This window comes from Corvus kubaryi, unplaced genomic scaffold, assembly GCF_017639235.1.
Source record: "Corvus kubaryi isolate FWS band 111438036 unplaced genomic scaffold, C.kubaryi_AGA036_p1.0 37387, whole genome shotgun sequence".
Taxonomy (NCBI): domain Eukaryota; kingdom Metazoa; phylum Chordata; class Aves; order Passeriformes; family Corvidae; genus Corvus; species Corvus kubaryi.
Window position 1 is genome coordinate 3,033,670 of NW_024581129.1, and position 26,085 is coordinate 3,059,754.

Below are 26,085 nucleotides of genomic sequence, written 5' to 3' on the forward strand. Positions count from 1 at the left end.
TCTTCCAGGGTCATCATCTCAGCTACTCCCAGGAAAAAACACATCAGAGTTGCATGTGACACACTGTCCTATAAACTTCTCTCTCTGATGAAATTAGGCCACCTAGGACAGCAGAGCCACTTTGATGGGACAGGAAGACTGTTCACCATTTTAGCAGGACAAATAACTCTCCTGCTCAGTATAGCACATCAAACAAGGCGTTCCTTCTCCTTGGCACCTGTTAACTACATGCTTGAGCATTTCCTGAAAAACTATTTGGTGGTTCATGAATATGACTGCTGAGTGTTGTTCTATTGACCACTGAGCCACTCCTGTTACCAACTGGTTCACATTTGAATTAATCACTCAGAAACCCAAGGGCTTGGACATGCAGCGCTTGCATTTCCCAGAGAAGTGATCTGAATCCAGCTAGAAAAGGGTATAAATTCAGAACAGGCTCGAACCGTTCTGCAGAACGCCACCGTGCAATCAGAAGTTTGCACGTACGTAGGAGTTCAGCTAATTAAGCACAGCTCAGTGACACCAGCACAGTGAGCAGCACTGCAAAGCTGGCAGCAAGAAGTGGCTTGGCAGAGGAGCCATGTGTGCTAACGCTGCACAAACAGCATTTTAATCAAAGCCACAAGTCACAAGCTTCGGTCTCTTGGCTTTGGCTTAAATCTTGGGTCATTTTCTCATTACACCCAAACCCATCTCTTGGATATAATACTGCTGTGTTTTTACACAGAAACACACACACCCCCCTGGAGAAAAGTAACATTAGTAAACAGCAACATCAATAAAACAAGCTTTTCATACAGTAATTTATGCCCACAATGCACAGACAGCACCACAATGGCCTTTGCTGGGCACGGAAAGATGGGACATAAATTGATCATGGTGTGTGTCACTACAACAGCTGTGATAGATCAAAAAGGAGACTTTGAAGATGAAAATGGCTTATATAAAATTGGCTGAAAATTTATTAGTGCCAAATTAAACTAAATATTTTCTAATTTTTTTTAAATAGGGTGAAAAGACAGCAGTAACAGTTTTCCTTTGTGTTTAAGGAATCAGATTTTCAAAGCTAAAGGGATTTAATTGGTCAGTGCCTGCTATCCCTGAGTGCTGGGCAAGTCCTTGAATTGCCTTTGCTAATTGCACTTTAAGACTTAGAAGTAGAAATAAGCTTTCTCTTCTTGTTTATAAAAATGAGTCATGTTTATGAGCAAGAAAATTAAAATAGGTCTTTGTTCATGGCAGGAGAGTTCAGATATACTTGAAAAGGGAAACATGCCAAACCTTTGCATTTAATTTCTCCAGGGTTATCCACCCTGAGTCCTTGTCCTGCCTAACTTTTCTGAGAAGAAAATCCCATCTAAAGTTATTTACACCCCCTTGGACATGAGAGGTGTCTGCTTGCAGATAGACACACCAAGGAACGGAGCAGCACTCAGGGACCAGCTGAACTTACTGAAGCTCCCAGGGAATTACAGAGTTTTCTTCCCTGTGAGCACAGTTAAAGCTCTGCACTGGTCTGTGTCCCCAGACCAGCCCAGGCAGGCACTATGAAATCTCAACTTTATTATCTCCAGCACTATTGAACAATCGATTCCAGTCTCATCTACTGCCCTTGAATTAAGGGATGCAACAGCACTTTCATCTTTGCTGCCTAATGAGCAGCCCTCAGCCACCTTCATGGACGGAGGCTGCCTGAGTGTGTAATTCTTTGTCTGAGCACATTACACAACCCACCAGGACAGAGCAGACTGGTTCTACTGCTGCCCTGACAGTTCCAGGGTCCCCAGCAGCACCCCAGTGTTTGCTTGATGATAGGCTGCTGATTTTAAAACTCTGCAGCCACCAAAGTACCTTCCCATTTTATCGTTGAATGAAATGTAAGGCAAGGGTGGTCTTGGAATTAAAAGGCCATCCAAAGCCCAATTATCCTTCTATTTCTTTGGCAAGGCTAATCCACATCTGGCCTGTGCCTACAGCACTCCAGACAGAGAGACAGACACAAGGCTCAGCCCATTCCTCGGGCATCTGCCCCAGAGTGATTAAACAGACACATCCAGCATCTGTTTCCTTCTGTAGAGCTGTTCTGCACAGGGTGAGGAGTCTCCCTATTTCCCTCTTACACGTGTGCATCAATAATTAATGAGCCCTATACAGTCAACTGCTCCTTCCAAGAGACAGAGAACCCAAGATCACTCACTCTTCATTCACACTGTGCAGTGTTTTCAAGGCAGAGACCATATCCGGCCAGAGGAGTTAAAATAAAGCCCTTCTCCCAGCAATTCAGAGGATTTATCCATACCTTATAAAGCTCTGTGATTCCAGGATACTGTTGAAAATCCTCTCTCTGCTTGCAGAAATAAACAGCCAGGTGACATCAGCCTCGTTCCCTGCAGGACAGATAAAGCACAGAAGGGTTGCAGTGGATTCCCACTACCAGGACTGAGTCTGCTCTGGGGAAAGTAACTCTGTGCTTAAAGGTTTAGATACCAACAAGGACCGCTTGCTCAAATACAGAAATCTGGGGACATTTTGGTAGAAATCTTTGTATTAAGACATTTTAACTAATCTCAGATCTATTGTGTTGTTTCATCAGTATTTGTTTCTTTCCTTCCTATTCCCTTCTTTGGTTTAATTTCCTGAGACATCTCCTCCCCATTTGATATTTTTCTTCCATAGAAAAGGTGCAGAGAGAGTAAGAAAACAGCTTCACAGAATCAGCATCCAAACAGTACCCACCCCCCAAAAAAATCCTAGGTTTAGAGCACTGCAGAAAAGCCAGCTTCCAAAAACTCTGCTATTCAACCCAACAACCTGCATAAGAGAAAAATAAACAGGAGAGGAAGAAAGCACAATTTTCACCCTACCCCAAACCTGCACAAACTCCAACCTCCACACAGACCGAATTCAGTCAAGCAAGTTTGCTGGAGCAAATTAATTTCACATGTGAGGGAATCCCTTCACTCAGGACAGCTGTCCCTGCCCTGGCACCCCATGCACTCGGGGCACACAGCTGAGGCCTCTCTTCTGCTAAAGAGCAACACTTAACCCCTTCCCTGCCAACCCAAAATGAAGGCTACAGAGCCGACAGAAGGGGAATGCGACTGATGGCTCTTGATGAAGCCTTGTGCAGGTGATAACTATCAACTTTACAGCTGAAACAAATTAATTTTCCAAACAGAAACAGCTGCCTGACTTTGCTCCTCCCCTGCACCCTGACCACACCACATGCCATTCTGGTTCCCCCTTTTGATTTCTAATTTCTTCTTTTCTGGGATTTCAGCACCTGGCAATGAAACAGTCTCCAGAGGTTCCTGAATGACTCTGAGCTCAGAGGATCTGCACCACACAGAGCAGAGACAGCAGATGGTGATTTTGCATCAGTGTGATAGTTCAAATTACAGAGACACTTTAAGGCCAATGTCCCAAAGGGCCCCAGATTTGGTTCACCCCACAGGGAGCAGTAGGGGCTTGGGAATTGGATTGCTTGGGTAACTTTAGAAGTATTACTCTGTATGCCAGAGGAAAACATCACCTAACAGCAGGAGTATTGCCAGTAATCACAGAAACCTGGGGGTAGAGGAAGAGGGGATAGGTATGGATGTGGAATGGACCATGCTCTTTGATCAGATTAACATGCAGGCTGGAAGATGGAAAGGGGATTTGTCCATGAATGTGTATTCCTCATCTTCTGTGAAAGCATTTTGCTCCCTCAGCCTCAATATTTCCCACACCCATGTTCACTTCTAAGCCTCCTGGCCTGACTCCTTTAAGAACCATGTCTCATTCTGCACCACACCCCTGGACATGGGAGGGATTCACTGGTTTGCAGTGGTTTTACTGAAAGGACAAAGAGGCCCATGTGGAATTACAGAAGAAGGATACTGAAAAAAAACCCAACATTCTTACAAAAACATGGGGCCCAGCCTGCTGCTCACTGCAGCCTCTGTGAACCAGGGGCAACTTGGTCAACAAGCAAAGTTCAATGGACAGTCAGAGCAGAGAAGAAATCAGACATTTTATCCTCAAAGACCAGTATGTGCTTGTGGATTTCTCCAAAGGCATTAAGGAGGGGGGTCTAGCACCCCATCAGTGCCCCCAGCTGCCACACACTCACTTCATGTGGCCTCAGGACTCCTCCACTCTCCCACCAAGACAGAGCTGCTCCTGCCATTGGCACATTCCAGATCTGAGCCTGGACTCTGGTTTGCCCTGCAAGCTCCTGCATGCCATTTGACAAGGGTTTATGTCATTATACACAATTAATCCATGGCCTTCTCCCTTTGGGCTGGGAAGAACAAGCTACAATTCCACTCGGCACACACCCTCCCTGGGCTGCAGCTTTTACCCTACATCTGGATCTGCTCACTAAGGAAGCCAAGAGCTGTAAATATATTTTAAAAAACACCAAGACTTGTAAACACTGCAAGAAATGATTACTATCTCTCAATGATCAAGAAGAAATATGTCTTTTCATAAATGTGAACCATCTGACCCCCAAAAAAAAGAAAAAAAAAAAGAAGAAACGAGGGCAAGAAACTGCTATTGCTTAGAGTTGGCTTGATCCTCACTGTGCTACAGAGGCCTGGCCCATCAGGGTGGTGTTGAGGGTCACGGCCTGCTGACCCCACTTAGAGATGTAAGACATGGATGATCCCTTCAAATTTTCAACACCTGGACTTGCATAGTCTTAAATACTGTAGCCAGGTGGGTGACAGTCCTAGAGACTGCCTGGTACGTGACTGCATGAGAATGGTTACTTTAATTAATTTCTGGGTCATTATAGGGATCAGTTGTGGTGTTGTGGCCCATTAAGCAATTTGGTTTGTCCCAAAGCACTTGGTCATTATTAGCTCAGAGCCAATAAGCCACATCACACAACCATAATCAATAGATGAAAAAGAATTTTGAAGGAAAAGAAAGAAAAAGCATGGATTTTGATCTCACTTAGATCAATAAACTCCCAGAAAGTGGTGGAATTCCCTGATATAAAATCAATGTGAGCAAGTTCAAAATTGAGTTGTTTTGCTTTGTCAAGAAGATAAAATGGAGAGCTTGGGCTGTGCCTTTAAGGAGAGACATTTATAGATTAGATTTTATTTGCAATATCTTCCTCTCCAGAGATTTTCTCCCCATTTATAACCTTGAAATATCTGTGTTTGGAGCCAGGGGAGGGGGGCAGAGAATAGAGGGATTTTGCACATCTGCCTGAAAGGAACCTTTGATAGCACTTCAGGCCACTCATCATTCACAAACATATTTATTCTCTGTCCTCACCTAAGACAGGGAAACTGATGCTCCATTTAAACCCAGTACTTTCATTGGACACACCACTGAAGGGGTCTGACCTTTACTGCCCTTGGTTTCAGCATTAACCTAAGGTGTACCCTGGCTAAATAAATTAAATAAATTTAAATATCACCCACAGGGATGTGAATACCTTCAAGTGGGCAGCTCTGCTGCCCCTTTGCCCCATGCATTTTGTGCAATTACCAGTGCAGGGGCACTTCTGAGCGCCATTAGTATCACCCTATCCCACTCTGGGTTATAATAATCCACAGGGATAAATCCCAGCATGACAGAGCTGCTGGCAGACTGCAGGGACCCCTTGAGAGAAAAGCTGTTTAAGGATATCTAGATGGATCAAATCCATAAAGCAGACATTTCGAAATCACAGACTAACATATGTACATAGATAAAACAAGCTTTTTTGCTAGTGATCCTTTGAAAGGGTTCCAAGATGGTTTTAGGTTACTCAGTGGCAAATACTGGAGCACATTTCACACAGGACTCCAAAATATGTGTAAAAATACATGCAGCAGGTAAATGCATGATCTGCTCAAGCTATGCACAAGCAGAAAGGGATTCCCTTACACCTGCAAGTTAGGGAGTTAGAGAAAGCTCTTCTTTCAAGTCCAAGCACAACAGGGGACTGGAGAAACCAGGTTCCACCACTACTTTGAACTTGTGCTTGTGCACTCATCCAAGGAAGGCACGAGTGACTCACTTGGTCTCACACTCGTGAATACAACAAAACCCCCGAATGCTACAAAGTGGTGATGTACACGTTGATGTCACCATCTGCCTCTGCTTAAAAATTTCACAGGAAGCTTTTGGTGAAAGAATAAGATGTGCTCACTGCAGGCTCTGGGAGCTCTGTGTACTGCTGAGCCCCTGTGCCTGTGCAGCAGTCGGAGCCTGGGATCTTCAAAGGGTGTGGGCAGGGGTTACTGAGGGATTACCCTCAGCATGAACCTCTGGGCCCTCGATTATTTGACAGTAATTGCCTGTTTCTAGCTGCTACAGCATTTCCTGCATACAAGAAAGCTCACTTCTTAACTGAAGCTTTGCTCTCTTACTGGGTAGCTGGGAAGGAGCAGCTCTTAGGGGCACTCAAAGAGCTGCAACTTCAGTGCTTCGTTCCCCCTGCAGTGACTTGTTAAACTCCTCCTTGTTCTGTGAGAAAGTTACAGCTCCAACGGAATTTGTCATCACTGATAACTGCTAATGGTGCTCCTCTGAGTCTCTCTGAAAATCCCAGCCAAAAAAAGTCATCTCCTTTGGCTATCAGCTACTCCATATATATACAATGTAAGCCCAGAAGATGGTAACACTAAAAAAGGGGGTTTTGGTTTCTTTTTTTTTTGCTGTAAAATATTATATCTGTGCCTGCAGCAGTTCACTTTAGAAGCCCTCAGAAGCCCCAAGTGTTCACTAGCAGCACAAGCCAAATGCTCAACAAGGGAATTGACAGTGTGACTCTGAACCCACCTCTTCAGCTAAATCTTGGCTTGGAGGGGAAAAATGTGAAATTTTTCTTCTTAGAAAAGATGCAGATAGAAACTTCACACCCATCCTGCCCACCCAGCTGAATACATGCCCCTGTCCCTGTTTCAACTCCTCTGCAGTTAATGGTTGCTTTTTAATGAATGCTGACTGTTAGGATAGGAAGCACTGTCAGCATGGAATAAAGGGCATGATTAAGAGCACAGATTTGTTTCCGAATTATCTGTAAAAAACGCTGGAGCATCATTACAAACCCCCAAGGGCTTTGGGCAATTCAATCTCCAACACCACTTACAGGCTGTTGTGCTACAGCTGCCCAGAGGAGGACAGTGGCAGCAAGATGTGATGGCAGATTCTGCTCTGTGGACACTCGGGTGGGATTCTTCACCTCCACCTTTCCCCATCTGAGGAGGGTGAGATTATCACAGTCAAGGCTGCAACAGAAAGGTGAAATGAGTCCTGCTTTGAAGGAGGAGACAAAGTTCAGGCCTGGGCACATTCAGGACTTTTTCTCAGATATTTGAAAGTGCCAAGCAACGCCTGAAGCCAAACTCTGCCATGAAGCAGGGCAGCAGTTCTGTGGTCTTGCAGGTCCATCTGTGACTGATGTAACATATACCTGCACTTCCCAATAGTCCTGTGAATGGGTATTGTGTGTGTTTAAATCTTTTGCTTGTTCTCCTTCCCTCCAAGAGAATAATTATGGCCTTACCTTCTCTCATTCATTAAATCAAACCTCGTTCTCCACAGTGAAGAGCATTCCGCACTGGATACACTCACTCTTGTGCTGAGACCTTGTCAGCTCAGTTACAGCCTAAAGCAAAATTTTCTGGCTGGGTTTATAAGCTCTCCTATACAAAGGGATTATAATGGAAACTGCAATTTTTCCACTACTCTGCCAACCTGCCTACCCTACAACGGGACTCTCAGTACCCACCGGCCTCTCCCACATGCCCTGGGGCAGTGTGAAGTGACCATTTCCCTGTCTGACAGCCAAACCTCATGACTCAGTACAGCTGTGTGCTATGTTGCTCCCCTGATTTGTTTTTATAGAAGAATAATTAATTCACAGTGACTGACATTGTTTTATTTCCAGCCCATCACTGACATCTTGTCTGAGTTACATCATATCCCTCAAATTGCCTATCTTTTTTGGCTGCTAGTGCTCTTTATTCCTTCTTCTTTAGTATGATACTCATTATAATCTGCTCTCTTTTACTAAGGCCAAGACTCCTGCTGAGTTTCCAGGTAATGTACTCTTTTACTGAGTGATTCATTGGGGAGGAGAGAGGAAAGAGAGAAGGAAAAGCCTTGAGATGAAAAATATCCAAGTTTCATGATTTCTGAGTCTCTGAAACAGTTCCAAAATTCCTTGGTGTTCTGGAGGCCTTTCCCTGCACGATGAAAGCACTGAGCTTTTGTATTGTTTGCTTTATTTTGCAGTATTTTATGATTCTCATATATTCTGAATTGTGTTGATTTGTGACTAGTTTTTCATCATTACCCAAGGAGGAAATTTCTCTGGAAACACAAGCAAGAAACAACACCCTGAAGTGAGACAGTGCAAATGAGCAGCTGCCATCAGACGATGGATTCTGTTATTTACCCCGTTCGTGCAGAATGCTGCATCTGATCACCTCCAAAAATGATGACGGGAAAACAATAACATCCTTCTCCCCTTCCTTCCCCTTTGCCTCCTGCAGGCTACTACACAGTGAGGAAGAGCCACAGTCTTCCTCAGCTGGGGAAGTGGGCTCTGTGATTAAAGAGGTAACCATGAATGCAAAACATGTCAGCTCAGTTCCATCCTCCAACACTTATTTTCTTGAAAAAAAACCTGCCTGCTACAGAGCATCTAAAGTCCCCTGATTTGTAGTGAAACCAACAGAAATTATATATTTAAATCTTGTTACAGATCTAGGCTCCAGTCTCTCTCTGTCTCAGTGCAGTCTGTGCAATGAGGATATCAGCACCTCCCCAGCTCACAGGCAGCAATTGATCCACGTAGATATAGAAACACTCAGATTCTGAGGCCATGGGAGCTGTCGAAATATCTAAGAATGATGACTCCATCTCCTTCCTCTGCAGTTATTCTTGATTTACAGAAATATAAATGAGACCAATTTCTCACCATTCATATTTAAGAGCACCTCCACAAAAACAGTGATTTCCTTGAGCACTAGAATTCAGGGACCTAATTTCCTGTGGATTTGCATCTGCATGCTGGGAGTCCCTCTGGATCCTCTAATAGGCACTGAATTCATGATACAGCCATTCTCTTAACTGGGCACTAATAGGATTTCTCCTCTTTACCTGGACGCCTGCATTCATGAAATGTGCTGAATTTATTCTCCCTACCTGTCTGTCTAAGCAGCCACCAAGGCTCATTTCCACTAAGAAACTGCCCTCTCACTAATTTAAAACATTCATACCCTCAGCTGCTCTAGCAGAAAGGGTATAAAGCCTAATACAATTAGTTTCAAGCCAGCTTTACTTACATTGGAAAAAAAAATTACACTGCTTTCAGTTCTCATCTCCCAAAGGGCTTTCATCATTTCAAATTCTGTTTGTATATCCCTGGAAGTACACTGACATCAAATCAGCATAAGTTAAGTGAGAATCAGTTAATGGAAATTTAATCTATATCATTTAAATTTTGTTTATCAAAATCTTGGCTTCACTCCAGCATAAAGGGTAGATGCTGAGTATTCTCCCTACAGCTGGTAGAACTACTCCCCATGTGCTCATGGGACTGAAAGCAAATCTGCAAATGCATCCATATCTAGGGAAAGTGGGCAAAAGCCTGGTGCCAACACCGTGGTTGTATGCACAGGGCAAAAACTCCACCTTGACTTTTCTCTGGAGCAGGAAAGAATGATTCCAGCAGCTTAGAGGGGTTTTTTCATGATCCACATTCTTCCACAAAGGGAAATGAAACCAGCAAAAGCTAATTTTCATGGAACTGGCTTGACTGGTTTATAAAGGCTCTTAAAAAAAGAAGCACCAACTTCCAAACCTATTTACAAGCCCACTCCTGAACAAGTTTCTGGGCACTCTGCATTTTTTACCCATTCTTTTGCTTCAAAAGCAAATGGGCCTTTTCTGGAGTATATATGGAATAATGTCCTTTGGACAGCTTTCACATTAGGTGTCATTTTAGGAAGCTGAGTTTCTTATTCCTGGCTACTCACACTGAAGCTGCCATTCTTATGAGTCCATTTTAATGCAGCAATTAATATTCAGAACAAAGAACCTATGGTTATCCCATCATCAGAAATCCTTATGAGCTTGATTTTTTACCGTTTCCATTGTGTGGGAATATGGCTGCCATAGAAAAATAAAACAAAGTTTTCCTTTTTTTTTTTCCCCCCCCTTTCTTTCCTCATACAATTTACTTTTCGAATAGCAAATCTTTGTGTTTTGGGCTGTGGGGTTTTTTTTTTAAACCAACAAGCATTTGTTGTGTATTATAAATTGGAATGGAACATGCCTTTTCCCACAAATGTGTTAACCTGCTGGCCAGATGTGTACTTTGGCACACTGAGTGCTGGTTCTCTCATGTAAAGACCCAGAGATCAGACACTTTGGGTCTGTTCCCCGTTATCAAGTAGGGCAAAAATCTTGCAATATCAACAAGTACCAGATAAGGACTCCTTTCCTCTATGCTTTTTCTCAGAGCATTCAGAAAACCCTTTAAACTCTAAATGATTTATGTGCAAGCATTGAGGTGCCTATTAAAGATGCTCTAGTAGGGAAATTTTCTCTAGTGTGAGGTAGCCAAAAAAGAATAATCTGATTCTTCTCACCAATACTCAGAGATCTGCTACTTACTCACAAGGAAATGACACGTCAGTGTTGTTCCATTTGCCAGAATATATTTGTGTTTATCAAGGCAGCATGAGCCTGTAACTTCCAAGGCAAATTTTTTTTCCAATTAAAACTGCAAAAAGGCACCATCTCCGCCGCCTTCAGAAATTGTATTTTCTTTAGAAAAAAGGATCTTGATGGAAAATTCCAACTCAGCTCTTCCTAGCTCATAGGAGCAGAAAGAGCAGCGTGAATTCTGTCATGGTGTGTGATAACATCCCTCGAGGGCAGAACCTCCTTCTGCAGCGTCTCTTGCACAGAGCTGCACCAACCCCTGGGGACTGCACACCAGCAGACAGCTCCATGTGTGTCATTTCTTTGCAGAATCAAGGCCTCACCTGGTATTTTTGAGTTTTCATTTACATCTTGTGAAAGAACATGATCTAAGCATTTTGCTCCATTGAGGCCCATAACATCAACTGAGGAGCAGAGAGAATTTATGCCAAGATAGAAAGGAGGTGGTTTTACAAATGCCTCTGTCCATCAACTTAAATTTGTTTGTCTTTTTGTTGCCTTCTAAACCATAATTCCTTTGCACAGCAAACTCCTTAGGCAATGCCTTCAGATCTTAAGTATCTGGGTGTAGTGAGCACTCTGAATTTTTACAGGGTGTTCCACCTCTTTCCTGGATTCTTCCCTGTAGGTTATGGGGCAGCGGGGTCCAGCCGGGACGGAGACGGCCGGACGGATGGAGACGGAGAGATCTCTATAGGCAGGTCTTGGGACACAGTCGGTTTATTGTAAAGGCGTGGGTATAGGGGCACTGCTCAGAGCTGCCAGACTCAGCTCTGAGCAGGCCCAAGAGAGTAAGCAGGTGAGAGAGAGAGAGAGGGTGTAAGAGCAAGAGTGGAAGTAAGGAAGGAAAGGAATGAAGTGGAAGTAAGGAATAGAGGAAAGGAGTGAATAGAAGAGAGAAAAGAAGTGTCTGAAGTCCTGGTTACAATACAATAAATCATCTTCTGTACTGAATATTCTAATTGTCACTAACCAATCTAATACAAGATACAAATCCTATAGCATTTACATACAGCCTATAAGAGTTCTTATATTACCATAGAGTGTTACATCTTAACTTCTAAAAACTACTCTTTGGACCCCTTCTGCTGAGCTAGTAGGGTCTGCTCTGACCCTTGGACCTGCTTGCAAGCAGAGGGTATTGTTCCATCAAGAGGGGATTTTACCTTCAGTCGGCCATACCATTGTTTTCTAGTTGTTCAGTAACTAAGACCTGGTATTTCAAAAGTGGCTTTCACTTCGATGTTGCCTGTAGTTTTCATATTCCCAAAATCTTTTGTCAGGCAATCATATTTACAAGGTTTTCCTGTTTCATCTTCCCCAACACTTCCCATGGCTTTGCAAGTTGAAAGAGATGAGAATGGACCTGGGAGTCAATCCAGATGCCTATTTGATATCAGGTAATGCAGGAGAGATTTCACCCTGAGCCTATACCCCTCACTGACTCTGCTCAGGAAAGAGAGAATTTGCTGTCCCTATGGGGAGAAAATGCACGATACAGAAAGCTGGAGGGCTGAGAAAGATTCCTGAGCCCCACCCATAACCTATTTTAGGAGGACTAGCACTCCAGCTCTTAAAAAAACCCCCAAACTACTCAAAGGTATCAAGGATCCTCAGGCCTATTTTCCAGAGTGTGTTTGCTTTGGCTGCTTTCAAATCCCAGGGCTTGCTTTCCTCGCTGTGTCTCACTCTGTTAATCCTTTAGTCACTTAAAATGAGTTTGCAAGAAGCTTTTTGAATGATGCCACCTAGGAAAAGTCTACATGCTGTCTAGAAGTAGTTCATTGGGAATTTATCCATCACTGATAGCAGAAACAGACACTCACAGCATTCAATCCAAGCATGTGACACTCCAGGAGAGAGCAATGGATGTTGAGTATTTGTATTTATTAGGAAATAAAAATGGAGAAAAGCTGAGCTTTTGGCTTCTGTCCACTACTTTCCTTCACTTTAAATGTCTGCCCAGGCTTTGCTGTACCTCTGCATATTGTATTACCCTGGATTGCAGAGCTCTGTTTTCAATATTAACCTCGAGAGGAATTATTGGAAGGTTCTGGTGTGCTGTGTATCACATAAACCCTCACAGGGCTGCCATGGCAATAGGCTGGACACCAGCACTCATTTTTAAATGCTCTGGGGAATGGACTGGTACTTTCACAAAGACTAAATAAGTTGTCCCAAACAAAGTTACTTAGAGCTCAATATAATTACATTTTTCCCTGCAGAGGTGGCAGCAAAAGACTAAACTGTGTTCTCAGCTTCACATTCAGTAACATCCACTTTTCTGCAAAAAATAAAATCAGCTTCATTGTTTATCCTCATTTAGGATTATGAAAGATGTTCAGGGTCCTGTGCAAGATGATTAATGTCTTCAGCTGCCCGTGAGGCAAACGGGAGTCGGAGATGCTCAGGTTCTCACTTTAGTTAAATGGATTTCTGCCTGGACACAGCCTCTGGGCTGTAATATCCATTCCTGGGGGACACCAGTGGCTGAGGTGGCTGTGCAATTAAGGAAAAGCTCCTGAAAAGAGCCAGACTGCACTAGAACAGCATACCAGGAGTACCTGTTCCCAGCAATGCTCATCAAAAGATGCTCAGGAAAAAGCTAAAAATGCCGATCTGTGCAGACCCACCCGTGTCAGATACACGTTCACTGCCATCCAGAGCTCTGCTTCTGCTTTCTGAAGGTGATGCTGTTCCCTCAAATTTCCAGCCATGGGACAATGGCGTCTCCCCACAGACAAAGGATAACACTGACCTTTGTTAGAGTTGTCCCTCTAACCTGCACTGCCATTTGGACCCAGTCCCACACACTCCAAAATCCGTCCCCAGCACCATCAGCAAAGACAAATAGCATTTCCAGCCTTCCAAGAGAAAGGGAATGAAGGACAAAAATGTCCCTTCATTTTTCTTTTGCATGCTGGGCCTTACTGCAGATTTATTAATGTCTGGGCAAAATAATTAGCATTCTTTAAAAAGTCTAACTCTCCAGCCAAAACTAAAATTAATTTGATAAATTCTCTTTGACTCTCAAGTTATTAGGTGAGCGCAGAAAATGTTCATAAACATGAAGGACCTTGACATTGCATTCTGAAAATTGCCCTCATAATAAATTAAACATTACTAATATAATTTCTCATTGCACATTTTGCCCTGCTCCTTCTACCAAAGAAGGTTTTTGTATATATTTCAAGCTCCCTCACTCCACCACAGTTGCAAGAACTTTTATGTGACTGAGCTGTGTATTTTGAAATCTAATCTTTGCCAAATAGTTCTAACAGCAAATGTGAAATAACAACATGAGCAGTACTGCTCAGCATCACTTCAAGACTTCACAGCGTGCTGCAGTTTGGTTTGGATGTTCACAAAGATATTCTAATTAAAAATCCCAGTGGATTTGCTTTCTAAGGAAACTACCATTTCCATGATAATGTTTTATGTCTCAGCAAGAAACTGCAAATAGGCACTGAAAAGAGAAAGAAAGAAAAAATGCCAGTGCTGCAAGGACATTAATACATGAAAACTGGGTCAGAAATAATTTACAAAGATTACAACTATTATAAATACTGTGTTTTCAGCTGGAAAATTTGGCTTATCAAACTGCTTTTTAATTTTGATGATCTGATTGGAAATCTGACATTGTGACCTGTGAACAGCATCCTTCGGTCCTTCCATTTCCATGCAAATGAGAAGAGAATTTAGCACCATGAGAATGATGAGAGTTTGTCTTAACAAGAAATGGAAGTTGTGGCACAACATGAGACAGATCTGAGGGAGGAAAGCAGCACCTTGCTGGGCACAGGTATGAGATGCTGTCACCAATATCATCCTGAGAGGTATTTTCCTGAATTTAAAACTGCAGAGCCAAACTCTATTGTGCAGCCACATGCATTTTACTAGATTATGCCAAAATCCCTCTAAGTGGCATTTATTTTTTTGTCTCCCTCTTTTTATATTATCCTTGGTGACAGCATCTATATGGCTCAATTGTAAGATAATTTTGCATACATTATTTTGTCTTTTCATAAATATTTACATTCTCTCATTGAGCTGTTTCTTTTCTGTAAGGCACACGGGCTCTGTCTCACTGTTGATCACACTTCCACTGCTTGTCAAACTGCACAACATTTTCACACGCAGGGTGAAAGGGATAAAATTCCCCTTTTGCTGGTGTGGAGCATATTAATTCAAGATTTTTTTTCCCCAGATTTTAACAGCTAATACACATCTATTCTTCTTTAAAGGAACTAAACATTTTGCTTTCTCTGACAGAGTGCTGAGGCTCAGTGCCACCCTTAATTACCACAAACCATCTGAGATCTACTGACCTCGGTAGAGCTACACCATTCTAACAGCAGAAGACCTGCCCTCTAATGTGCTGTGAAAATCAAGTTTTCCTGGCAATGCAGTACAAAGAACTTAAAAGCTAAACAGGGAAAATGTGATCTTTCACTGCCTTTTTTATTGCACAGGCCATGCACAGGGCTCCCAACATCATGGTGACCCTCACTCTTCATGTGGCTGACTTAGCAGCTGACAAAGACACTCCAGGAAAAAGGCTTAAACTGTCAACTTGGACATCTATCATATAGTTTCACTATATTTCAATATTTTTTCCACTCTAAAACAAAATTGAAAAACCGAGACAGAAGTTCAACATATACATATATGTATGAGAAAATTATTCTTTCTCCAGGCTCTGCAGTCTTCAAAGGGCCTGAATTAGTTTAGTTGAAGTGGCCAGAAATACCTTTCCAGGCACACAGAGAGCCTGTGCAGCAGTGGGTGAAGTTTTGAGCGATGGCAGAAAGGGACTGGGACAAAAGTTGTTAAAACCCCTCTGTGCTGGTGCTCCCACTGGGATGAGACCCCAAACCCCACATCTCCCTTGCTCCAGCAGTTCTTTCAAATATGCAAGAGAACTTAGAAACCAAGTAGAAAAAATGAGTCTGGTGACCTCCAGTAGGATTGATCGTCCCAGGAAGGCAGTCATGATTACAGGGCTTTCATCTCAGGTGACAGCAATTAGGATTTTCATCTTCTGCACGAATTTGTGATCCCAGGGCAAAGTCACTGCAATAGCACTGGAGAGGCCACATGTAAAGCCCCTCTCTATCATCACCAACCAAGCCTTAAAATCTATTAATCAAATATATGGTTTATTGAAATAAGGCACTGCCTCAGTTTATGCACTGTCTAAAGCCCAAGGGGGGTTCAGAGGAGCCCTTCTGAGACTGGGATGGGTTCACTCTGCCTGCACATCCAGAGGTCTGGAGAGCACAGGGAGTCAAATTGGTTACCCCAGTCGTGTGTATCAGGCTACTAATGGAGGAAAACAAGAAGATAGGAGGGAGAAGTAAAGCATGGGAAGGCACAGGGGAGAAAATAAAAAATAAACCGGACTATAACTGCTTAGTAAACATAATTTTTTCTCACCCTGGGAAAAAACTGTTTTTCTGAATGTATTCTACATCATAATGGCACATGGAACAAATTAACTTGCAGCCATGACCTACATTAGGATGAGAAAAAGACTGTTCTGAAACAAAGTTGTGAGTTGACGTTGTCAAAATACTGAGCTGTTGTTTTCTTACAGCCTTTAGGATGATCCCCTGCAGCAAAAGGCTTCAGTGTATTCAACAGCAAAGCACGTCTCTTAATAGCTTTCAACCCTTTAAGTTCTCAAATCCCTGGGAAGCATGGTTATCCCTCAGTCATTAGCCTCATTTGATCTAAGGACAAGCACAAACAAGAGCAAAAACCAGGAACTGCAGGAGTGGAAACAACATTTCCCAGAAACATTCAGTAGGTGTGAAATATTTGGATTCCCCAGCACGACCACATCAAGCCAGTGAGATGTATATGTACTTGGCACACCCGTACTAGCTTTGAAATTGCTTTAGCCCTTTTGGATCACATCCAAAGTGGGGGAAAGCCAGCAGAGCCTACTCTTCTGCAGAAGAGGCAAAGCAATGCTTGTTTGTTCAAGCAGCCCGTGCTCATAATGAGCAAAGCACACAGAATTTGCTGGCAGAAGGGCTGGATCCTGGCTTTGGAGCCGTACTTTTTGTGACCTGAAGAAGGCAGAGATGGGTTTCAACCAGGGCACTGAGTTCCAAGCCCACGAGCAAGCACAGAATCTTCCCCTTCCCTCTGGCTGTTTTTAGTCTGTTTCCAGCAGTCTGCTTCCTGCCTTCGCTCACATTCCCTGTGTCCCAAATTCAGGCTACACCCTGCATGTGGAAACGAGTCCCTTGCGAAGGGCTCTGCAGAGCTCTCCCCTGACAAAAAGCTCCAGTGTCGCTCCACTCTCCGAGGCTTTGGAAGCACAGACTGACCCATAAGCAACCCTTGCCAATGAACTTAAATATCAAGTTGCAATTAGGAGTCTGCAGTTGACGATGCGTGACACAGGGAAGGATGACAAGGCTGACAAGGCTGAAGGAGAGCCACAAAATGTCACCAGGCATTATCAACCACCGTGGGGCCTGGAGCTCTCCTGGGGAAGGCTGCCAAGGAGGCAAGAGAGCACCACGGCTGCAACTCGGTGGCAAGTGGCCTCAGACAGCGTAAGAGGCCCATATAAATCTCTGAAGGGTGGTGGAAAACAGCTCATGCAAGCAAGGGAAGCAGCAGGGAGTCTAGAGCTCTGAAGGCAAATGTTGGAGCATCACCGAACCATATGCAACCCTACAAAGCTAATGGCCCCAAATTACCCCTCACTAGCCTTAGTCTATTAAGACTTTGATAGAGCTCTACTGGTGGCACTGGAAGCCTGCTCAGGGAGCCAAGTGGACTCTGGATCAGGCCCTAGGACTGGAAAATATATTAGGTCATAAAGTACTGTTACATATTTTATAAGGGAGCAGCTATCAACGTCTGCTCCACCCGGAGAATATACAAAAACCAGCTGGAAGCACAAACAGCTGTGCATATCCCAGCCTCTCTTCAGCTGCAGCTTCTTTCAGATGCTCCTAAACTCATGTTAGGAAGACATTTCCACATCTCCTTATCTCTAAAAGACTCTTAAAACACTGAGAAAACCATTATGTTTGGTGACATATGTGAGTGAAGATAATTATAGCATAAATACGATATGCTTGGCATTATTGTCAGTTATTTGAGCTAACCTCTGGGTATGCAAAATGGGGATGATGAGAGATATGTTTGCAGGCAGCTTTAACAAGTGCTTCTTATATCACAACTTTTCTGTCAAGATTTGGGCATTTGTTAGCCAGATTTGAAACGATTCTGTGAATACAGCCCAAATCAGAGCACCCATTGCTTGTGCATGAGATTCTTCCCAGAACAACGGGTGGCAGGGATGTGTAGTGGTGGGAGGCACTGCTAATGAGACTGCTACTTATTGCTGAGGCAGAGATTTTTAAACCTGTACTAAATTACCCAGATTCTTTGGCAGAATTCTTCACTCTCGCTCACAAATCTGGTTTTGATCACACATTCTGTGCTACAGATCCATTTGCAATTCTACTACAGTGCCACTGGCACTTCCAAGAAGGAAGAGAATCTGTTGATGGGTGGTTCCATGGTGAATCTGGACAATTTTGCATTTAATTTCTTTTCCATCATGTCCAGGGTTTGGACCTAAATGGTTCTTCTGTCATGGTTTTCCTTCTCCCTTAGTCAAAGGAACTAAAATATGTGTTTCATTGATACGTCTTCTTGATCACTGACTCTAAATACCCAACAACTAATGAGAAGATTGGTTTACTTTTCTGGCATTATCCCCCTGGCTTCCTGAGAGTAACAGATGGATATTTAATTGTTATAAGGACTTCTATTTATTTTCCTAGAGATAAATGATAAAAAAAGAACACCGTACTTCACAGAGTGCCCTTAAAATATAATGTCTCTGAGTGGAAAACTTGCCCAGAGTTTTCCGTAACACACCAAATTAAATAGAAGCTCTGTTTGAAAGACTCACAGAGCGCCTGAGGCTGTTTTTAGTGCTGCTCACATGGAAACGTCACAGCACAAGTCTCCACTGCAGCCCACACAAGGCCGATATTGCTCCCCAGGAACAAAGTCATGGCCTGTGCTGGTGGAGAAATGGATGCAAGCCTGCATGGATCATTGGGAGATTCCTGGTGGCTGAGCTCTCTGGGGTAATGCTAGCTTCAGTATGGGACAGATTCAAGTGATTCACTGCCTCTGACTATGGCAGAGCTACAGAAATCTGTACACAAGAGAAGACTTCTGGAGACTGGTGGTTGCTAAAGCTCATATATCTCACATATCTGTCCTGAAGTTTTAGGTGAAATGCTTCTACCATCTCATTTTATCCACACAATAAGAAGCAGAACTAAAACATTGCCCAGTAATGACAGAAAAGCCCAGACGTGATAACATCTGCCAATTTAACGTGGAAGCTGCCATGACATAGAGCAATTCCTGGGTGACAGTCTGTGATGAGAGTTCCTGCTCCAACACTTATTAGGAAAGCTATTGCCTCTGGAGAGGAAGGGCACAGAGAATACCAGTGACATGAAGTGTCTGAGCCACAAAGACTGAGCCTGCTGAAACTGGTTTTTAATAAATATGCTAACACAGAGGGAGTTCCTGAAAAGTGGACGACAGCTCGCGTGGTGCCAAGAGTCAAGTGGAGCTCAAGTTTGAGCCAGCTGGCCAAGGCAAAGCTGATAAAAACACCAATTAATAAAGATAATTAATTAAAATAATCAAGTATAGAAATATAATTAACGCTGGTAATCATGGTTTTATGGCAAGCAGGCTTCATCACACAAATCCGATGTCACTCTCTGATGAGATTACAAATTTGCTTGATAAAGACGACCGCAGAGATGCAACACACGGAGTTTGGTGAGTCACAGGACTCAGCAGAACACAACATGCTGGTAATAAAAACATTATGAAACATCTGTAGAAGAGAGGTTGTTTGTAGCATGATATGGTTGCAAAGCAACCACAGCCAATGGTTACAAAGCCTCAGTAATCTGACAGGCAGGACCAACTTCAGAAAATAAGGGGTTAATCATGGAGATCAATATGCATTCTTTAGCAATTTTGGGCACTGAAAGCAAGGTGTGCTTAATTCAACCAAATCCAAAGTTTCACAGCTATCAGTGAAGAATGTAGGTCATACAGACAGCAAGGAGGACTACATGAAGCAGAGGGTTGGGAAAGAGTTAAGCAGCTGAATATGAGCCCTCATTCTAGGAAAGAATAAAAAAAAAAGGCAAATAAGCAAATTTGACCTTTGGATATTCTAAAAGAAGAGAATTGGGGGTGGATTCTTACCTCTGCACACAGCACCAGCAAAACTGTCCTGTTTTAGCACTTACATTTTTTTAAGACTGTTGAAATCTTGAATAAGGAGCAAGTCTAAAATAATTTAGTAAAATGTCTTATATATATTTCTATGGAATTCAATCAATCTGGCCAAGCAGCAAAACAACGGAAAGGTAACTACAGTGTGTTTATACATACAAAAGGAGAAAACATTGGAGGACCTTTCATCTAAAGCAGCAAAGCATGACAAGAAGCAAGGTCTGAAATGTGAAGACACAGTTTTAAGGGAGCAATCAAGAACACATTTGAATTGGGAAAGTTATAAATTGCTTGCAGAAAATACAGGAGAAATGGTGGGTTCTGCAGTCCTCAGTATATACAAGTCAAAACTAGACGCTATTTGCATTTCTGGAAAAAAAAGTTAGCCAAATATAAGTTTTCAGGCTAAATATAGGAGTAACTAGCCTTCATTAAACAAAATGCCAGAGTAAATGATCTAAAGGGTCCTTCTGGCCCTAAGCCAAATGAATCTGAAGAAACAGAGACTGCTTTTTCTTAAAAAAAAAAAAAAAAATCACATGGTGACTTCTGGTTTTTAGCCAGTTGACAACATGCTCTAAATTTTTCAGAGTTTTGACTGTTTTTTCCATTCTGCCCTTAGTATTTCAAGCAGAGCAGCATAAATATTGATAAAACATTTCCCACCAAAAAGGAGACTGTTCAGTCAATAATTTCCATTGGCATTCGTATATTCCTATATGTTTATGACTGGCTTTACAAAGTGCTGGATTCCTCTCAGCATTTCTTGGTGCAAAACAGAACATTTTGTCATTTAAACATGCACACAATTTTGGTTTGTACTATTTTTCTTTCCTACTAGCCATCATTCTTCCAACTATTCTCTTTATCTTTCTAGCTCTACAGTCACAAAGCAAAAAATAATTAATATTTTGTGAGTAATCAACGAAGTGAATGAACTTGACATGTGACGTTGTTGTTTATTCCTATCTTTGCAGCTGAGTTACATCAGTGCCATCTGCTAAAGTTTTTCATTTCTGTAGCACATGATAGGATCATGTTCAAGTGGAGCAGTTTCTCACTGCAGTCCTGTGTGTGGTGCGACATTATTTGCACACCTCCATTGCTGCACGATACATTGGATTCGCAGACATTAACAAATCCATTGCCCATGGATTTGTGCAAACTTTGGATCCAAAAATAACAGAAAACACAGAACTTTAATTGACCTAATGGGATGTGACCTCCAGGCCCAGCTTTTCCTGGCATTTCTCATGGTGTGTCCTACTTTTTCCCACTGTTTTCCTACCATGCTGGGAAGGCCCCCCTGTGCTGCTGGACCTCATGCTGCTGATTCACTTGGTCCAAAAGGTTCAGCATAGCTCCCACCCACACATCAAAAAGCTGAAGAAACAACATCCTTTTGTCTCACCAGCAAGATCGAGGCTGGTTATTTTTTTTTTTTTTAAGTGATACAGCCAAATACGAGTTGGTTTATCTCATTGGGGAATTCCACTTTGGGAAAACAAAGGATGAAGTGGAGAGTCCTAATGAAAAGCATACACTGCTGCAACCTACAGGCCACAGCCAGAATGCATCTGCCAAGAAACACCTCCTTTTGGGTGGGAAGACATTTTTCACTCTGTTTTCCTCTCAGCGTTGTACTGATTGTCATGGAGTTATCCCTAAATTGTACGATATCAATGAAAGGAGAATTAGAACTCTGTTTCCAGAACTGGTCTCTAACAAGTACCAACATGTCTTCCATCCATCTCCAACCCATGCCAGGTGTTTACAGCTATTCCCCTTATCTTTCTAGCACTATAGTCACAAAGCAAAAAAATTAAATCCTGCTACACACATTTAAGGGATATTTGAAGCAAGCACATGGCAGTCTCAGTCAGAGCTGCACACTGCACACCAGCCTTCCTCCAAGTGAAGTGGAGGACTCAGGTGGACTCAGTTTGGAGTAAACTCGGGCACCTTCCCTAGATTTTCCACAGCTACCAACTTTGAGACCATAGTTTGTCAAATAGCTACATCTAATTCAACCCCTTTGCTACAGGCATGTGAACAAGCACTGAAAACACCTGGAAACATCTCCTCCTCCACCCATGGGGAGCTCACAGCACCTTGGTTCTGCCGATGACAGTCAAAATTCCTTCCACGTTCCTGACCAAAGCATCAGTTATAGTTATGGGGAAAATCAATCTGGGACCCCAAGGAGCAAGATGCAGGCTTTGCCTGGCTGGTGGTGGTCGGACTCACCATCTGCTCTTCCCTTCACATCATTTTCCTGCTGTAACCATCAAATCACAAAGTCAAAAGCAAGGTGGCTGATTACACTCCACAAATAGTAAATAAGTCCCCTGAAAGGTTTTACATTTAGGACATGGAAGCTGAGCTTTCCCAGTCTTTCAGTGTTTGTTTGTCACTCGTGTAGCACCTCTGTGCTTTAGAGCATCTCCCTTTGTATGGGAACACTTTGCGTGCTGTCAATGATTCACTTGAATTATACACATTTCCAAATAACTACAAGGTCCAGAAACTAATGGTACGCTCAGAAACCAGCAGCAGTTTGTAAATCATTCACAGATCAAACAGGGAACAGAGCCTTGAAAGTACTATTCAAACAGCTATAATGTACTTAATAATATTGCAATAAAATTTTGACACTTGGAAATCAATAGGGTCTGACAGACTAAGTATAACTCTGTGGTCACAAACAGGAGTTTAACTAACTTCAGAAATATGGCTTAGGCTGGATGAAGATGAAAATTGGCCTTTCCCTTTACTGAGGGAAGAAAACAAGGCTTTCCTATGCCGTGATCATGTAGAGATTTCAACTCCCTGCTGCCAGGCTGCTCTCCTGATAAGAAGCTGTTTAATCTCCCTGACCCAGGAAACACCAATTCTGCTGATTCTCCAAAGGAAGGAGGATGTACAATGTGCCTTCATCTCATCTCAGACGTGTCTGGGGCCCTGAATGAGCAGCATGACAGGACATGCACCAGAGCTGCAGCGAGCCATGAGTCAGCCTCCTCCAGCCACAAACCCGAGTCATTGCAAAACTCCCTCCCATTTATCCCATCTGATCCTCTCCCCTGATTAATTTGGCAATGCTGCAGTTTTAAAAGCACAGCTATGCTCCCTGAAGAAGGTACAGAGTCTCTGGGGAGTCTTGGAGCAGTGTTGCCAACTCACATGATTTTTATCTTGAATCTTATGATTTCTGAGTGTTCTCCAGCCTTGGCTGCCAGAGGCGTGCAATGACATGAGAAACTCCACGAGCTCCTCTCTTAATTCTTATTAACAGTAATTTTCTAGACTTTATGGTTATACCCTAAAGACCCAGAAATCAGAACACAAAATGAAAAAGGGACCAATTTAGTCATTTTAACTGTGATTTTTAAGATTACTGTGTAATTCATGAAAACCTGACTCAATATATTTTTCTATTGAAGTTGGCAGCACTATTTGCTTTTCATCCTTTCTAAACTGCCCTTTAATATTATTCTAATTTAACTGTCTAGATTATTAAAGAAATTGGGAATACAAACTCTCTCTATCTGGAGGCAGAACAGCAACCTGAGTAATTTTTTTCAGGTGGAAAAGACTTGTTGGCACTGAATGAGAAAGAGCCACGAGGATGGTAGGGAGAAGACGGGAAGGAGATAGGTCCTAACTGGAAAGGCAGAGAAGAGAAAGAAGAGTTTTCTTTCCTTAAGGAAATTCCCCTCCATGGAGCCTCCCAGAGGAAGAACAGCATCTTTGGCTGCTCTTCTCAGGATGAGATAGGCTGCAAGAAGCAAGGACATCTTCTGCAGAGCATGTCCCAAAGCACACAGCTTATCTGCTTCTCCTCTGGTTTCCACAAGACTGCAGAGCCAGCTCTGAGCCAAGGAAATGCTGTTTTGGGGCAAAGAGCAGCCTGTATTTAACCAGCTTTGAACCCAGAGGGGCAAGTTAAACGTACATATGATGAAATTCTTGCAGTTGCCCAGCTTCCAAGCTGGGCTTCTCCTCTGCCTGTCCAGGTGCCAGGGGCCGTGCACGCAGTGGGTGCATCCACAGTGTCACTGCTCTTCAAAGCATCCAGGCTTGCCAATGAAGAGAGGGCTCCCATTCCCTCCTCAAGCATTCAGAAAGGGTTTGCTGAAGTCTGCTGTGGCCAAGTGATGCTGCTGACAGTGCCAAGATCTCTGTGTTGCTCATACAGCAGCCAAGCTCCCATAAAGGGGCTCTTTGTTAGGGCCAACTGTTGTGACGCTGAGGAGGCACATGACCATCAGCACCGCCGTGTTTCGGGGGCAGGCAGGAGGTTGTGCACAAGTTGTCTGTGCCTCTCTAAGAAGAGCTGCTTTGACAGCAGTCAGACAATGGCTATCACTGCTCATGGAGGAAGTGCCTCTGCCCAAAAGCATCGTGGCAGATAGGCTGCGGGTGTGTGCTCCCTCGCTGAGCCGTGGCGTGGTCAAGCACTGGCGGCCACAACAGCACTCCTGTGATGCTTGGCATCTTTATAAAAGTGTTACCTACTGGAAGCATTTAATTAACTGATAATTTTAACCATCAAAACAAACAAAACAGAACACAACTGTTTAGCTCTGATGACTTTGGAGAAAACCTCAAAAACATAACCCAGGCATTCCCTGTAGGCACCAAAGGCAAGTGGAAAGGTTGCCAGACTTTGCATTTTGCTTTCAGATACTGTGGTTGTAAAGTCAACCTCCTACTTTTAGAGAACCTGACATAAGTTTTGCATGGGAGGAGGCATTAACAGCTTCTCTGGGCATTATCTTTGAGAGAAAAATCATTTAGCAGATATTAACTATCTCTGGATAGTAATGGGCCAGTGAAGAAAAATGTGTTTTGCTTAAGTGTTCATTACCACTGCAAGTTTCACTTCCTTTGGAACAACTTGCATATTAAGTAGCAGTAATGTAAGCCTCATTAGGGGCTTCCCATATGTCTGGCAGTGAAAGGATACATAGCCCTGGTACTGTGAAAAAATCAAAGCTATTCCCAGCCTCTGGCAATCCCACCCTGCCACACTCCTGCTCCTGGGCTGACCTGCAGTCATTCCTCCTCCCCTTTATGAATAGCTACTCACACATCTTCCCATCTGTTAAGAACTGCATGACTCCCTAAGTGCAAAATAGAAGACTGGAATGTCCATTACTCGACTGGGCTGCTGGTGAAATAAAGTGATATTCAACGAAGATGAGCAAATGTATCAAAATGCAGCACTAAGGAAGCATTCATCCCACCTCAAATGGAGAATTATGCTCAGCTGCACTGAGCTTTGCCCCAGAGAGAGAAGGAAAGGGACCCGAAGCACTGAGCCTGATAATATATATGTTAATATAAATGGGAGAAGAGTTCTGACAAATTGAACGTTTAAATATGCAAATATGCATTTGTAAATTTGCAAATGTAAATTTGTACACAAAGATGTAGATTTCCAAGTGCACTGAATATTTTGGAAATGTGGACATTTGACTCTGAGTAAAAAAAAAAATTTAAAAATCAAGATTTAGTGTACTAATAGTCAGACTCAAACCAATAATGGAAGAATTTCACCCAAAACTTAGATATCTTGTATTTTTAATCCATAACACAAAATAACTTTGAGTTCTTTGAAGCGTGCTTCTTTATGGAGTTAGAGGAATAAAAATTCTGACCTTGAAATGCAATCATATTTATAGTAACAAACGACAAAATACGTACACTCCAGTTTATCACTGAACCTCAGTGAGATGAGATTAGCTAATCAGGCAGTTTATTTTCCAAACACCCATATGCTGCTATTGTTTGTTTGTTTGTAGTTCTGGCAGACAGGCTTTACAAGGATGCACAACATGACTAAGGATTTATTTACATTTTCTTTAACTATCAGCAGCATTATATTATAAATGACACTTCTAATCACCCACCCAATTCTGTGTTGATAATGCCCATAAATTCAGAGCACTGATTTGGTCGTTTTTGACAAAACTTTGCTGCTTTTATGTACAGACCTCTGGAGCCTGATCTACCCCTCATTAAAGAATCAATGGCTCTCACAGACATCTGGGCATTCAACCAGGTCCCATCAGTACTTTTTCAATCACTGGCAAGAACACAAGAGCA

The 26,085-nt window shown here is 42.8% G+C and overlaps 1 long non-coding RNA gene across 1 annotated transcript in view; it reads right to left on the reverse strand.

Annotated features, from left to right (window-relative positions):
• Positions 1-24,174, reverse strand: part of LOC121668980 — a 150,472-nt gene extending 126,298 nt beyond the window's left edge. The window contains exons 1-2 of the long non-coding RNA XR_006017583.1: positions 23,930-24,174; positions 2,300-2,387 (exon numbers count right to left, since the gene is read on the reverse strand). This is a non-coding gene — a long non-coding RNA (uncharacterized LOC121668980). The remainder of the gene's footprint in view (positions 1-2,299; positions 2,388-23,929) is intronic.
• Positions 24,175-26,085: the final 1,911 nt, after the last annotated feature.